This window comes from Alnus glutinosa, chromosome 1 (genome assembly GCF_958979055.1).
Source record: "Alnus glutinosa chromosome 1, dhAlnGlut1.1, whole genome shotgun sequence".
NCBI lineage: Eukaryota > Viridiplantae > Streptophyta > Magnoliopsida > Fagales > Betulaceae > Alnus > Alnus glutinosa.
Window position 1 is genome coordinate 26,066,216 of NC_084886.1, and position 12,954 is coordinate 26,079,169.

The window sequence follows — 12,954 nt, forward strand, 5'->3', positions numbered from 1 at the left end:
AAATTTTTGCATGAAGGACCTGGACAGGAAAAAAATGAACTTCATCGTAATACTCAAAACCAAAGCGTTCAATTTTAAGATATGTGCTCTAAATATTTATAACATGGTATTTCCTTTGGAAGTAAAGACAAAGATTATGGTGTTCTTGGGAGACAGGACTACTTGATTTCATAGTTCTGCTGAATCAAAGTTACCCCACTTAGTATAGGCTACAAGTAGTAGAACAATTAAAGAAAAAGATATTTATGATTTCACATGGGTTTATAATCTAATTAATTGAATAGCATATAGATGTTACTCTGCATATTAAATGCAGTTTCCCACCAAATATTTCTATGCTACATTGCCACTGGCTAAAATGAAAGATTGGGCACAAAGAAAAGAAAACACACATTCTAAAAGCTTTAATCATGTCAACAAGTACTTGCTCATTTCAAGTTCCCACATAAGAAACCACAATGCAAACCTAAGATTCTACTGTCTGCCATTGTACACTTCTTGTTTTGCCATTCATCTTGAAAATATGAAATTCCCCTTTAATGCACCATGTAGATTTCAAGAAGCCATGCAATATCTAAACTTCTGATGGATAAAACTTGCATGATCCCAACATTTTAGTGAGATGGTATCAGCATCCGTAGAAAACCAGCCTTCCATTCTACATAAATACCACTGAAGCACATTATGGGCAAGGCCCTCTATCCTGTATGCAAGGGTCAATTTAAGTAAATCATCTTTTCACTGTCAATAAATGCAGAAACGAAACAATTATGGAAATTAATGTGATTGAACCTCAATTCTGGCCTCCTTTCAAAAACAATTGAGAAAGCACGCAGGATGGACATATCTTCATCAAATTCCTGTCTTATTTCATCTGTCTGCATTCATGAAAAAAAAAAAAAAAACAAGTAAATGAATGTCCATCATTAGACAAAATACCACTTGAAGCTCAATTACTATAAGCACAAGATCCAATTTGAGTGCATTTACAGCAACTGCATTTGACTTTGACAATGTTATCTAGGAAGAAAACTAAAAAACTAAAATCAAATAATTAACAATAAAAGATCACTTGCCTTCTCCAAAATGCTCTCAAATACTTCACCAATTTTAGTGACTAACTCTGGAGGCACTTGATTCCCTTCCATATCAAAGAGAGCATAGCTGCAAAGAAGAAAGAAAATATGAAATCAAAACAATTATCCATTCAGAGCTCCAAATTTAGAGATTAAAGGAAAAATTACTTCAGAGTGTAGGAATTCCAGTTACTGGAAGAAATGTCACAAAATAGAAATGAAGCTTAAACTCTCTATATTACAATGCAATCAATACAAGGAGAAAATCTTATGAAGTGAAATTACTGTTATTTTTACAGGAAGACACAACATAATAACATAAAATAATACTTAGGAACTTTTAGCCAGTGACAACATAATCAACTAAATTTTACAAAGCTTTACTCCAATATTGGGGCTTTTCAACCACCATTATGATACAACTACCAGAGTTTAAGCAATTGAAAAGAAAACCCTGCGAGAAGCACAATCATTAAGTTCAGCAAGAGTTAGAGAGAGGGGACCTACAAGATATGGAAGCCACAAACATGAAGGAAAAGATAAAAAGATAAAAAAAATAATTTTTTTTAAAAAAAATGTATCAACAATTTTACCACAATCACTCGAACGGTACATTTGAATGAGTTATTTGTCCTTCATTATATTTTAGTTTGGCTGGCAGAAATATGAGATATGGAGTTACAATTTAAAACAATACTGCAATACAGGGAGAAACAAAAATGTTATATATGAATAAGATGCAAATCTGGCTGAATGTTGGTTTAAAATTCTAAAATGTACAAGAACCTCTCCTTGATCAAAATTAAAGGAATCAAATCATTTTAGCTTTGACGTTCAGAACTTCACATACTTATCAAAAAAAGAGAAATAACTAAACAAATCCACATACCAGTGCTTGATAATAAATTAAAATTCAGTGTATCAATAAAACCTGACTAGAACCAGAGTAACATTAGGAAATAGTCTTCTGTTTTTTTTTTAAGTCTTAATATAGCTAAGAGGATCCAACCTCTATTTTCAAATGGATCCCTTTTAACAAATTCAAACTTTTTACATTTTACATATTAGAAACACGCTGAAAAGATGAAATTTGGAATTTGAAATGAAAGGAACTCATGCAAGTTGGCAGAAATAAGAGAAGTTTTAGCACATCAAAAGCAACAAAGTACCACCTACTCACCTTTCCAAATCATGATCATACAGCACAGAGTTATCCTCACTAGTACAGTATAAGGGTAGTCCTAGTCTCCCAATCAATCGTGCCAAGGTTTCTCCTTGCAAACTCCATGCAACCTAAGGTATCATGTATGATATATAAGTTTTATAGTTAATAAATAGATGACACTCGAATTTCTCATGAGAGGTATACTTTACCATGATGCACCCAGGTCAATAGGAAAGCCAAATGAGTAGTCAGTATAAACTCGACCACCAATCCTATCCCGTGATTCCAACAGGACAACCTGAAAAATAAGAAGAGAAAAAATAAAAAAAAGAAGGATCTACTTAGGAAAATATAAATAGGAAAATGCATGCATCCATCTATATCTTGGAACTGCTCAGTGGAAAAACAATTAGATCGTGTTACGTCAACACACAAACATCAAACCACAAATTAGAGGTAGCAAAATTCATTCCCCATTAGAACTAGTATTAAATCGTTATCCAGCAAGTATAGATGACACTAAGCTTAACTACGCTTGCATTTCCAGTAAACATTCTCAAAGATGAAAATGGTCTTCTACCAACACCACTAAAACTTCCTGAAATCAAAACCCATTAATGATAATTGAATTGCTCAGCAGAAAAGAACTCCGAATTGAAAGGTGTACTCCATCCAACAGTTATGCAATAAAATCAGTAAATTTCAAAAATCTTAAAGATCACAATACTCATAACATTCTCAAAGAAAAAATTATGACACTCTAAGAACTGAAGGAAACAAAGTCTACCGTTATTCATTATTTATCCCCTTGGCTATGATCAATAAAAAATAAAGCACCACCTTTCATGCTGATTATCATTATTGCCAAGAACCAAAAAAAGCGGGGGGAAGCACATGACTTGCTGTTAGCTTACCAAGGTTGAGGTCATAGGGTTCTCTAGAGTCAAACCCAGAAGGGCTCAAACAAGGTGAAAACTCTCCCCTCTCTAGTTGCTGTTGTTGATGTTGCTGCCTCCTGCACTCAATCAAAATCTAAAACAAGGTCCAAAATTGCTTCAGAAAGAGAAGAAAATTTATAATTAGATTCCTCAATTTGACTTTTAAACAATGCAAATAAATCCATGCACGAATATACACACTTAGTTACGTATCTTTATTCACATGTCTTACTTATCAAAAAAAAATCTTTATTTACATGTCTTCTTCTACTTTAGGAAGATTTAGACTGACTAAATAACTTGCAACAAAACATGTTTTGTTAGCCACTCTCAAAATCAAGCTTTTTTCCATTACTCAAGAATGGATCCCTTTCCTGAGGATACTGAAAAATATTTTTCAGTGTTTTTGCCCTTAGCATTCTCCAAGAACAACATGAAAACAGAGAACATTCAATCAAGTGAAAATGGATGTCCAACACATAAGTCATCTACAGGAGTACTTCCACTCAAAAACAACTCCATTCTGGAGAGGCAAACATGTAAACACCCTAGCATTTGTGACCTCATAATCTAGGACATGAACTGCAATAATGACTGCATCTGTAATCTAAAATCACAGGTAAAGCTTGTAATTTTTTTTCTTCACCTTCAAAAGATCATCCCTTCCCCATTTTTACCAACCATGTATTGTCAAAAAAGAAAAAGAGTTTAACTGGATTTTAAAACGTTTCACATAACCACACCAGCTGAGTTCTCCAGTGGGTTCTTTAAACAAGTGGATGTGATTGACAAAGTCAAATAAACCAAGACCATATGCTCCATCTGGCTTCATTGCATAGCGTATTCGCTTAATTAAGAAAACCTTCTTGCAATGCGCTACCCTCATCCCCGCTTCAACAAGCATAACATGGTAACCAAATTCAACAAATATATGAGAAAACAACTGCAACACGCATATAAGATGAGTCAAAATCCTTACCACATCAACCTTTAGAGGCCCATCTGGTCTAAAAGTCTCAAAACCTTCTCTATATTCAGCTCTAATCGTCTGAAACACAACCAAAGGTGAACACAAATATCCAATTCATCCAAATTACCACTCCAAACATAAAAACTATCAAATAAGAGCTAAACCCAGAGGCTCTACTCTCTCGAACATAAATAGGTTCACCAATACATCTCCCACGCAAAAAAAAAAAAAATGCAAATCAAGACAAACGCAGAAACAAAAAAAAAAAAACCTTTTTTGAGCTCCGGTAAACAATATTAAAGAAAGAAACAAAAACAAACAAATTGGTTAAACAAAAATTAGACATTCCTAATAAATAAAATGTTAAAAGGGGCATGAGAATCAGTACCTCTTGCATGAAAAGCTTGTTGGGTGTGATGGGAAACCCATTACAGGAGCCATTTTCGTCGACCCCCAAAAGTGTTCCTGACCACCAGATTATCCTTAACCAGGCTCAAATCTCTCACCCCAGAACGCAATAAACGAACCTTCCATTCCAATATTCAACCACACTCGGCCCTGATACTATTCCAGTAAAATAGTATTTTATTTTAGCTAAAATACTATACGCCTAACAACAACCAGTGAACCAAATCAGAACCCTAGGAATCTGAACAAGAGGAAAGTAAAAGTGGATGAGAGCGTGAGAGAGAGTGCAACCTTACCTGGTGGTGGTCAAGCTGGGTCGCTAAACCGCTGGAGACGAGGAGAGAGAGAGAGAATGGCGTGATATTTAGGCAAAGAGAGAGTCGAGTGAGAGATAAAATTTTAGACTTTTAAGTGCGAAATAAATGAGAAACGCCAATGGATCCCGCTAAATTTTCGCCAAAAGTTCAAAACAGGTCATTTTAATATCAACGTCGACTCATGGTTGACGCTGATAAGTATACTATCAGCATCCATACGTAGCTGTCGACACTAATACTAATTTTTAATATTATATTTATTTTTGCCAAGAACAACCACTTAATTGTTTTTTTTTATCAAAATGACATAGTTTATGTATCCGCGTCAACCCTAGAGTTGACGCTAATAACTTCTTATCAGCGTTGACACTAATACTTTCTAATATTTTCAAAAAAATATAATTTTTTATACAGAATCATTAGCGTCGACAAGCTAGATGTTGTTTTTTAGTTACCTCATTAGTGTCGACGTGGGGTCGACGCTGATAGTTTTTTATTAGCGTCGACTCTTCGTTGACGCTAATACGAAAATGTCGCTGCTATTTTTCAACCCGCACGAGGCAAAATTTTCCACTAGGTTATTTGCATTAACACATTAGCGTCGACTTTGTTGACTATGGGGTCGACGCTAATAGTGTAAGATGTCGACGCTGATAGTTGACTATTAGCGTCGACTGTCAAAAGTCGACGCTAATAGTCGACTATTAGTGTCGACTGTTTGTTGATGCTAATAGTGTCGCCCCTAGTGGGCGAATTTCTTGTAGTGCCAATAAATAAATAAAATACATATATATATATATATATATATATATATATATATATATATATATATATATATATATATATATATAGACACACACAGAGTAGTAGTATGATACAAGTTTTGTGAAAAGGAAAATGCTTGAAGTGGTAATTAGAGCAGACCTGTTGCAGGGGACTCCATCACTGGTATCATTTTGACAGAATCCTTTCCACTTAGATGGGATGGGTCCAAAACCTTCATCACTGAAGCTCTTCGCTTTAGACCAAACACCTAGAAGAATACCACATTTTCCATCGGTATCATAGAGTTAACAAGAAATGCCCTCCATGAGCATCTCCCAAAAAGAAGAGCTTAGTGAGTCTAATCCAGGATTTATTAGATGCTGAGAATAGATTACTTACAGTGTCAAGAGTCCCAATGATTGCATCTTCAACAAACCTAGCCTTATGTCATAGGTCTATTATGTGAAGTAACGTGACAGTTTATGGAGCAAGCAAAGTGAAGTGCAGTCCAGCTATTCTTCTAGAAGGGATTAAACGGCGTGTTTTGTGGGTCAGCTAGAACTTTGTCGTTTTATTCATTTATTATGTCGTTTTAAGCTTTTCTTAAGGGGTGTCATTTTAACCTATGGGGCGTGCGTTTTGTAAGAGGCTATATAAGTCTCAGCGGGAGATTCGAAGGATATTGATTGAATTGTTAGCTTGTTCACTTGTGAACGATTGAGGCCCTTGGCTCCTTGAATTGCCAAGAACTTGGAGACTAGTCATCTCGAATTGGCCTATCAAATACAATTCTTTATTTCTATTCTATCCTTTTTTGATTTCTTCTTCTTTTTTTCTTTCTTTTTTTCATTTTTCTTCACTGAATTACAGTAACAGTTCTAGGCAACTGTTACAATTGGTATCAGAGCCTTCTCCCATCGCTTCCCTCAGCAAATTTTTTTATTTTTTGACAATTCTCCGATGGATCTTCACAACTTTGATAGTCAGAATCTTTCGGCTTGGATGTTCCAACTTCACCAATGTTTCATCTACTACAATACTCCCAACGATCTTCATAAATACATGTTCGCCTCATATCACATGGAAGGCGAAGCTCTCGATTGGTTGGTAACAATGGAACGAATTGGAGTATTTACAATGGATGCCGATTGGGATAATTTTGTGCGACTAATTCACCTTCGATTCGGACATCGGCAAGAATTCGTTGGCGTACCTAAAAAGTTAGAAGAAATTTCTGGTGAAGCACTTCCAGAAGCAACCAAGGAGCACACTGATGAAGAAATCCTCAAAAAATTCAATGAGGAAGACGATGAGATGAGAGATGGTGAAGCCAAATCCACAATTATTCCAGAATCAGATCTGGGTGAAGACCCGAACCGCACCATAATTCCCAATCCAGATCCGGAGGAAGCTCAGGAACTCACAAAAATTATAGCAATAGATTCGGCTAAAGGCGCCTATCCTCTATTCGACGTAACTCCTCCACGAATTTCTAAAATTCTCGAGGTGCAGCAACTTTCAGATCGGAGGGGGATGGATTATCAAATTCCAGATCGATGTGCAGAGCACTTGTTTGATGCAAATTCTGTTGACTCTGGGAATGGAAAACACAATCCTCACCGGGCTAAGATTTTGGAATGGGTAGCACCGCAACAACGTGGAGGCTATACAGTACCGCGGGCGAACATTATGGAGGCCTCAATTCACATTGTGCGTACCTTTATGTCTCATTATTCGTATTGGAATGGGGTGGATTTCCGGGTCCGGAAGCACAAGTGGAAATGGAAAGAAAGGATAAATGTGGTTGGAGATGCCTATCACCTGCTCGATGAAATCCCTCTACCAAAAAAGTCAGAATCTCTCTTAGGGAAGCCATTTCCAATTCTGGTGGATGGTGATATCATTGAGCAGCACGTGTTTGATGAAAGGCTGGGAGAGTTGGAATTGGTGGTTCGGAAACATAGATGGAAGTGGAAGCAAGGGGAAGAAGAAAAAGATGCACAGTGCCGTTTTGAGCTGGACAAAGACGTCTTCAAGGATGGCTTAACAAGTTATGAGAAAAAAATTTCTTATTCTAAAGTTGGAGAAAACAAAAAAAAGACCTTGGGCAGTTGGTAACTTGTGAAAGATGTCCGGAGAAGCTTCATTATAAAAGGCGGGATGAGATTGGAGAGGATTTTGTGATGCTGAAGCCCAAATGGTGATGGAGAGAGGTGGTATCACATGCTGCCGGTGGTCTCGAGCTGTAAAGGCTTCACTTAGAGACTGTTGAATCAGTTTCTTTTCCAGTTGTCTCTAAAGATGGTCATCAAGATTTCGGGAATGGTCATTATTGGATACAACATGAAGAGGACTTTAGAATTAAGTTGGAGCTTGACGTGGAGGATAGGAAGCTTGAAGAAACTTTTGAGCCACTGAGGTACGTTGTTGTTGGCGAAGAAGTGAGCAAAGGTAGATTCTCTTCTGCCATGCGAGCAAGCCTCTCTACTATGGTTGTGTTTGACTTGTGGCACCGATGGCGTTGGAAGGACAGACTTCGTGATCTTCAAGAAGTCGACGTTCAGATGGCGAGCTCAAAGTTGAGTTTCAGTGTAAATGATAGGTCTCTTCAACATTCTCAAGGAAAAACGTGGCACAACCTTGATTCACCTTTTCCATGTGCTCTTCCATGGAGTTTCCAGCTGTGCTCTTTACATTGCAAATGGAAGTGGAGAGTTGAATTCAGAGTCAACTTGTACAGCTATTGCCTTGGCTTTTGGGAAGAGTAGATTTTTCTTGAAGGAGACAATCTCATGTGCCTTGCCAGCCTTGGTTAGTGAAATGTTAAGTAAATATGAAACAGTGGAGGACAACTATCAACGCACTAGAGACTTTCAAAGGAATTTCTGGCTTACTGCATTTTATGTTATATTTTTTAGACTCATGTTGGTACACCCGAGCTCAATAATACCGTGGAGTGTTCATAATCATAATGATGGAGCCCGTGATAAGAGAAGCCTGAAAAAGGAAGCTGGCATGGGAAATGGGGCTTGGAATGCAATAGAGGAGGAGAGTTACATTTGGCTCCAATTACTCGGTCAAGTGGAGTGATGTATCCCAAAATCTGTAGGGATGATTAATAGTGTATATTTCCTTGGGTGCTACTACGGGGTTTTTGATCCAGGAGGGGAACGAGTACTACCAGAACAAGGAAGAAGAAATAGGGAAGCAACATTCCAATCCAATCTGCGGTTACAAGAAAACCTTGGTGTCAAAGTCGTGCAATTGAGTCTAGAGGAGGAAGTAGTTGCCAGAGTCTTGCAATTGAGGTGGTCATCAGGTCTGTACATGACAACATGGGCCTCCATTTTCTTCCACAAGTGTTTGACACCACAGTCCAACGGCAGGTCAAATGGTGCCATCTGGGTTTTTGATCCAGGTGGAGATGTTGTCTGTTGTGAGGGAAGGTTCAGGAGGTCAGGCTGGTGCAGAATCTGGATATTGTGTATTTTAGTCCAATATCAACGTGTTGCAATCATGTGGTCCCATTACAGAAGCCAAGTTCTCTAACATGGAAAAGAAAAGAAAAAAGTTGCTTTACATGTGGCAGCTGAAGGCCATCCATTGACCATACATTGCGTTGGCAATTGCTAAAAGAAACCATTTGTGGTTCATGCAGTGTTGACCAACACTTTTGCTTTGTTTTGTTCATAAATAATTCATGGCTATCTTTTGCTTTGTTCCACCGGCACCTTGAGAGCAAGGTGCTCTAAAGGAGGGAGTATTGTCACAGGTCTATTATGTGAAGTAACGTGGCAGTTTCTGGAGTAAGCAAAGTGAAATGCAATCCAGCTGTTCTTCTAGAAGGGATTAAACGGCATGTTTTGTGGGCCAGCTAGAGCTTTGTCGTTTTATTCATTTACTATGTCTTTTTAAGCTTTTCTTAGGGAGTGCCATTTTAATCTATGGGGCGTGCGTTTTGTAAGAGGCTATATAAGTCTCAGCGGGAGATTCAGAGGGTATTAATTGAATTGTTAGCTTGTTCAATTGTAAACGATGGAGGCCCTTGGCTCCTTGAATTGCCAAGAACTTGGAGACTAGCCATCTCGAATTGGCCTATCAAATACAATTCTCTATTTCTATTCTCTCCTTTCTTGATTTCTTCTTCTTCTTCTTTTTTCATTTTTCTTCACTGAATTACAGTTTCAGTTCAAGGCAACTGTTACACCTTCTTCCACAAGGAACTGGAGTGAAATTGGTAGAGGCAGAAGAAGAAGACATAGGAAGCAAAACCCTAGAGTTGTTTACCTTGCTTATCGGTGGAATTGATAAAAACTCTAGAGTTGGTTGCAGATGCAAAAGGGGGGAGAGAGAGAGAGTCTATCACGATCTAAATAAGAGGAGGAAAAAAAGTAGTCTTTTTAGCATCAGAAATTTTGATTTCTAAACCAAAATTTAAAATCGTGCCAAAATTTAGAAGCGCGCCTATTATTTTGGTATCAGCGTTGACTTACAGTAGTTGACGTTGATACTCATATTATCAGTGTAGAATATTATAAGAGCATTCACAGCAGTTTCTCTAAAATTAGTCTGTTCTTTAAGTTCTATGAAATTTTTTAAGAAAATTACAAAAATTCATTCACAATAGCTTCCCTAAAATTTTCACTTCCCACTCAATTGTTTATTCACAAAAATATATTATATCTCTCCTACTTTATCTTTTTTTTTTCCTACTTTTAATTGAAGTAAAAGTAAAAAAAAAATATATATTTTAATGATATAGGGAAAAATGAAGGGAAGCTGTTGTGGGGTGTTTTTTTATAGGAAAATAAAAAGTAGTTTTGTTCCTTATATTTAGGGAACATGGTTGGGAAGTTGCTGGAAATGCTCTAAGTCGATGCTAATAATAAATAAAATCTATTAATTTATGCAATTTAAAAATTGATTAAACAAAATTTTTTTTTTTTAAAAAAATAATATATATTTAATAATAAAATCTTAATAAAGTTTAATATACATATTTAATAAAACCTATCAAAAAAAAATCATATTTAATATACATACACCGTATACAGGAAAAAATATAATATATATATATATATAATACGTTCAGGTTCAGTATTTTTCTCTCTTAAATTCGAAACATGCATGGGTCACCCAATTTATATGACCCCAATATGTTTAATAGTATGGGAGAAAGCAATGATCAATATTTTCATACTTGTAAAATAATTTCCTACTTTGAGAACCGAAACATATTGATCAATCACCCTCTGGACCACTCCTATTCTAACACGTGGAAAATTCTCCATTTCATCAAACAATAATGACAAAAACCAATGGCACTTGTGTCTGTTAAACATGGTGCAATGATCAATCATGCCAGGAGAAAATTAAGAGCCGTTGGATTTCGATAAAGCTAGTGGCATGGGAAAGAGATCGACTAACACCAAAAGCTTGTATCCAAAAATAGTATAGTGTTTGTATGCTAATACAGGACAAAATTAAAAATAAATTTAAATAAATAAAAGAAAAAGAAAAAAAAAAAGACACTTTGTCGGGGCTACTTTTTTTTTTAAAAAAAAAAAAAAAAATTATCACAAATTTAGGAGGGTGTTTGGCGAGCTTTTGTATTTGTGGAATTTTTGTTTAAATAGTAGTTATGAGTGATTAATGTGATATAAATTACAAAAAAGTTTGAAATAGTTTGAAATTGCTTTAATTAGCTCAGCCAATTACGACAATGTAATAAATTGAGTTTTTGATCTGTGCACAAGTGTTATTGCATTAATGTTGGTGATGGGTGCTAACCCATGTATGAGAGACAATATTAAAATATTAAAATTAATTAATTTTTATTAACTTAAAATTTGAGAACAAATGGCATAGTTCTTGTCTAAGAGTGTTGGAATTAGTTATTAACAACATGAGTCACTTATTCTGTCTTTCAAAAACCTGATTAATAAAGTAATTACTTAAGGACAAAAAATACATATTAAATTAATAATCATCAAAAGACAACACCAAGAATTCATTTATTAAATCCTCATGTGATGGAGATTACAATAAACTTATAATTAATTAAATAACATTTGCCGTTCAAATGCAACAGCAAACGTTTGGCTCGGCACATGTACACCGAGTCCCCGGGCCATAAGCCTTCGTGCAAGTAGTATTGCAAACATTGGTGGTACAATCTTTCAGCCGGCCACACCAACTATCTCCGCTTAAACCCATTGCCGCTATTCAACAAAAAAAAGATTAAATTAAGCCACATGCAAAATTATTTCATTACAGTGCTAAAATACTTAGATTCTATCATTACACAGTGAAGAAAACAACTACAATAAATAAAAAATAAATAAAAATAATAAAAGATTTTACACAACAATATAAAGAAATTCAACAGAAAAAAATTTGAATGTTAAGAATTCTATTCTCTATTGCATGTAATACTAAAAAAAACAACTATCATTTTATTTTTTCTTTCATTCAAGCACTAAACAATAACACTATTATATTCTAAGAGATTTAATATTTTATTGTATACACATGTAATAAAAAAAGATAAAGAAAAAAATATTAAAGCGAAGGATGCGACGAATTACCGTATGACAAAACTAAGAGCATCCCAAAAAAAATGAAGAAAATTGTAGAATATTTCATCTTAAGCTGAAAACGTGGACAAGAACCTTCAACCTACAAAGTTGCGCCTGGCTAGATCAATGCAAATATATATATATATAAAAGAGCGTCTGCATTTGTGGTTCGCATGATCAATGTATATATATAAGAGAGTCTGCATTTGTGGTACGCATGGTGGTGGGGACCATGTGGGCCCCTATTTTGTGATCAAGCTGCTCTTTGATTTGACAACACACCAGCTTCTCTTCGTCGGATGCTTTTATGAGGGTACAATGATTTGACTGCATGTAGTATTCAAGAAAATGAGTAGACGAACGTGGTTTTACTTTCTCTCATATATTATTTGTTAGGTTTCACGAAACCGGTAAGGCAGTCCTTCTCCACCTCTCAAAAAAACTTACCAAATAAAAAAGGGTTTCGTTGAGTTATTAAACGTACGTATGGATGTGTGTGTCATAATGTCATTATCTTACCTTATCCATGTATGTTTTGGAAGACTCATTCACATGGATCTTCTTCCAGCTGGGTGGAGGACCTCTCAGATGGGGGCCCCACCTACAAATAGCCTGAACTTAAAATGATCATGTTTGCCCCCACCTGCTGATGGAATTTCATAAAACAAGTCTAACTCAGATGTGAAAAAGAAAGGTGGAACCCAAACCAAAGAGTGAAGAAGATGGAAAAATGTTTG

At 35.9% G+C, this 12,954-nt stretch overlaps 1 pseudogene; it reads right to left on the reverse strand.

The window, feature by feature from the left end:
* Positions 1-382: 382 nt before the first annotated feature.
* Positions 383-4,909, reverse strand: LOC133858733 (polyamine oxidase 3-like; annotated as a pseudogene).
* Positions 4,910-12,954: the final 8,045 nt, after the last annotated feature.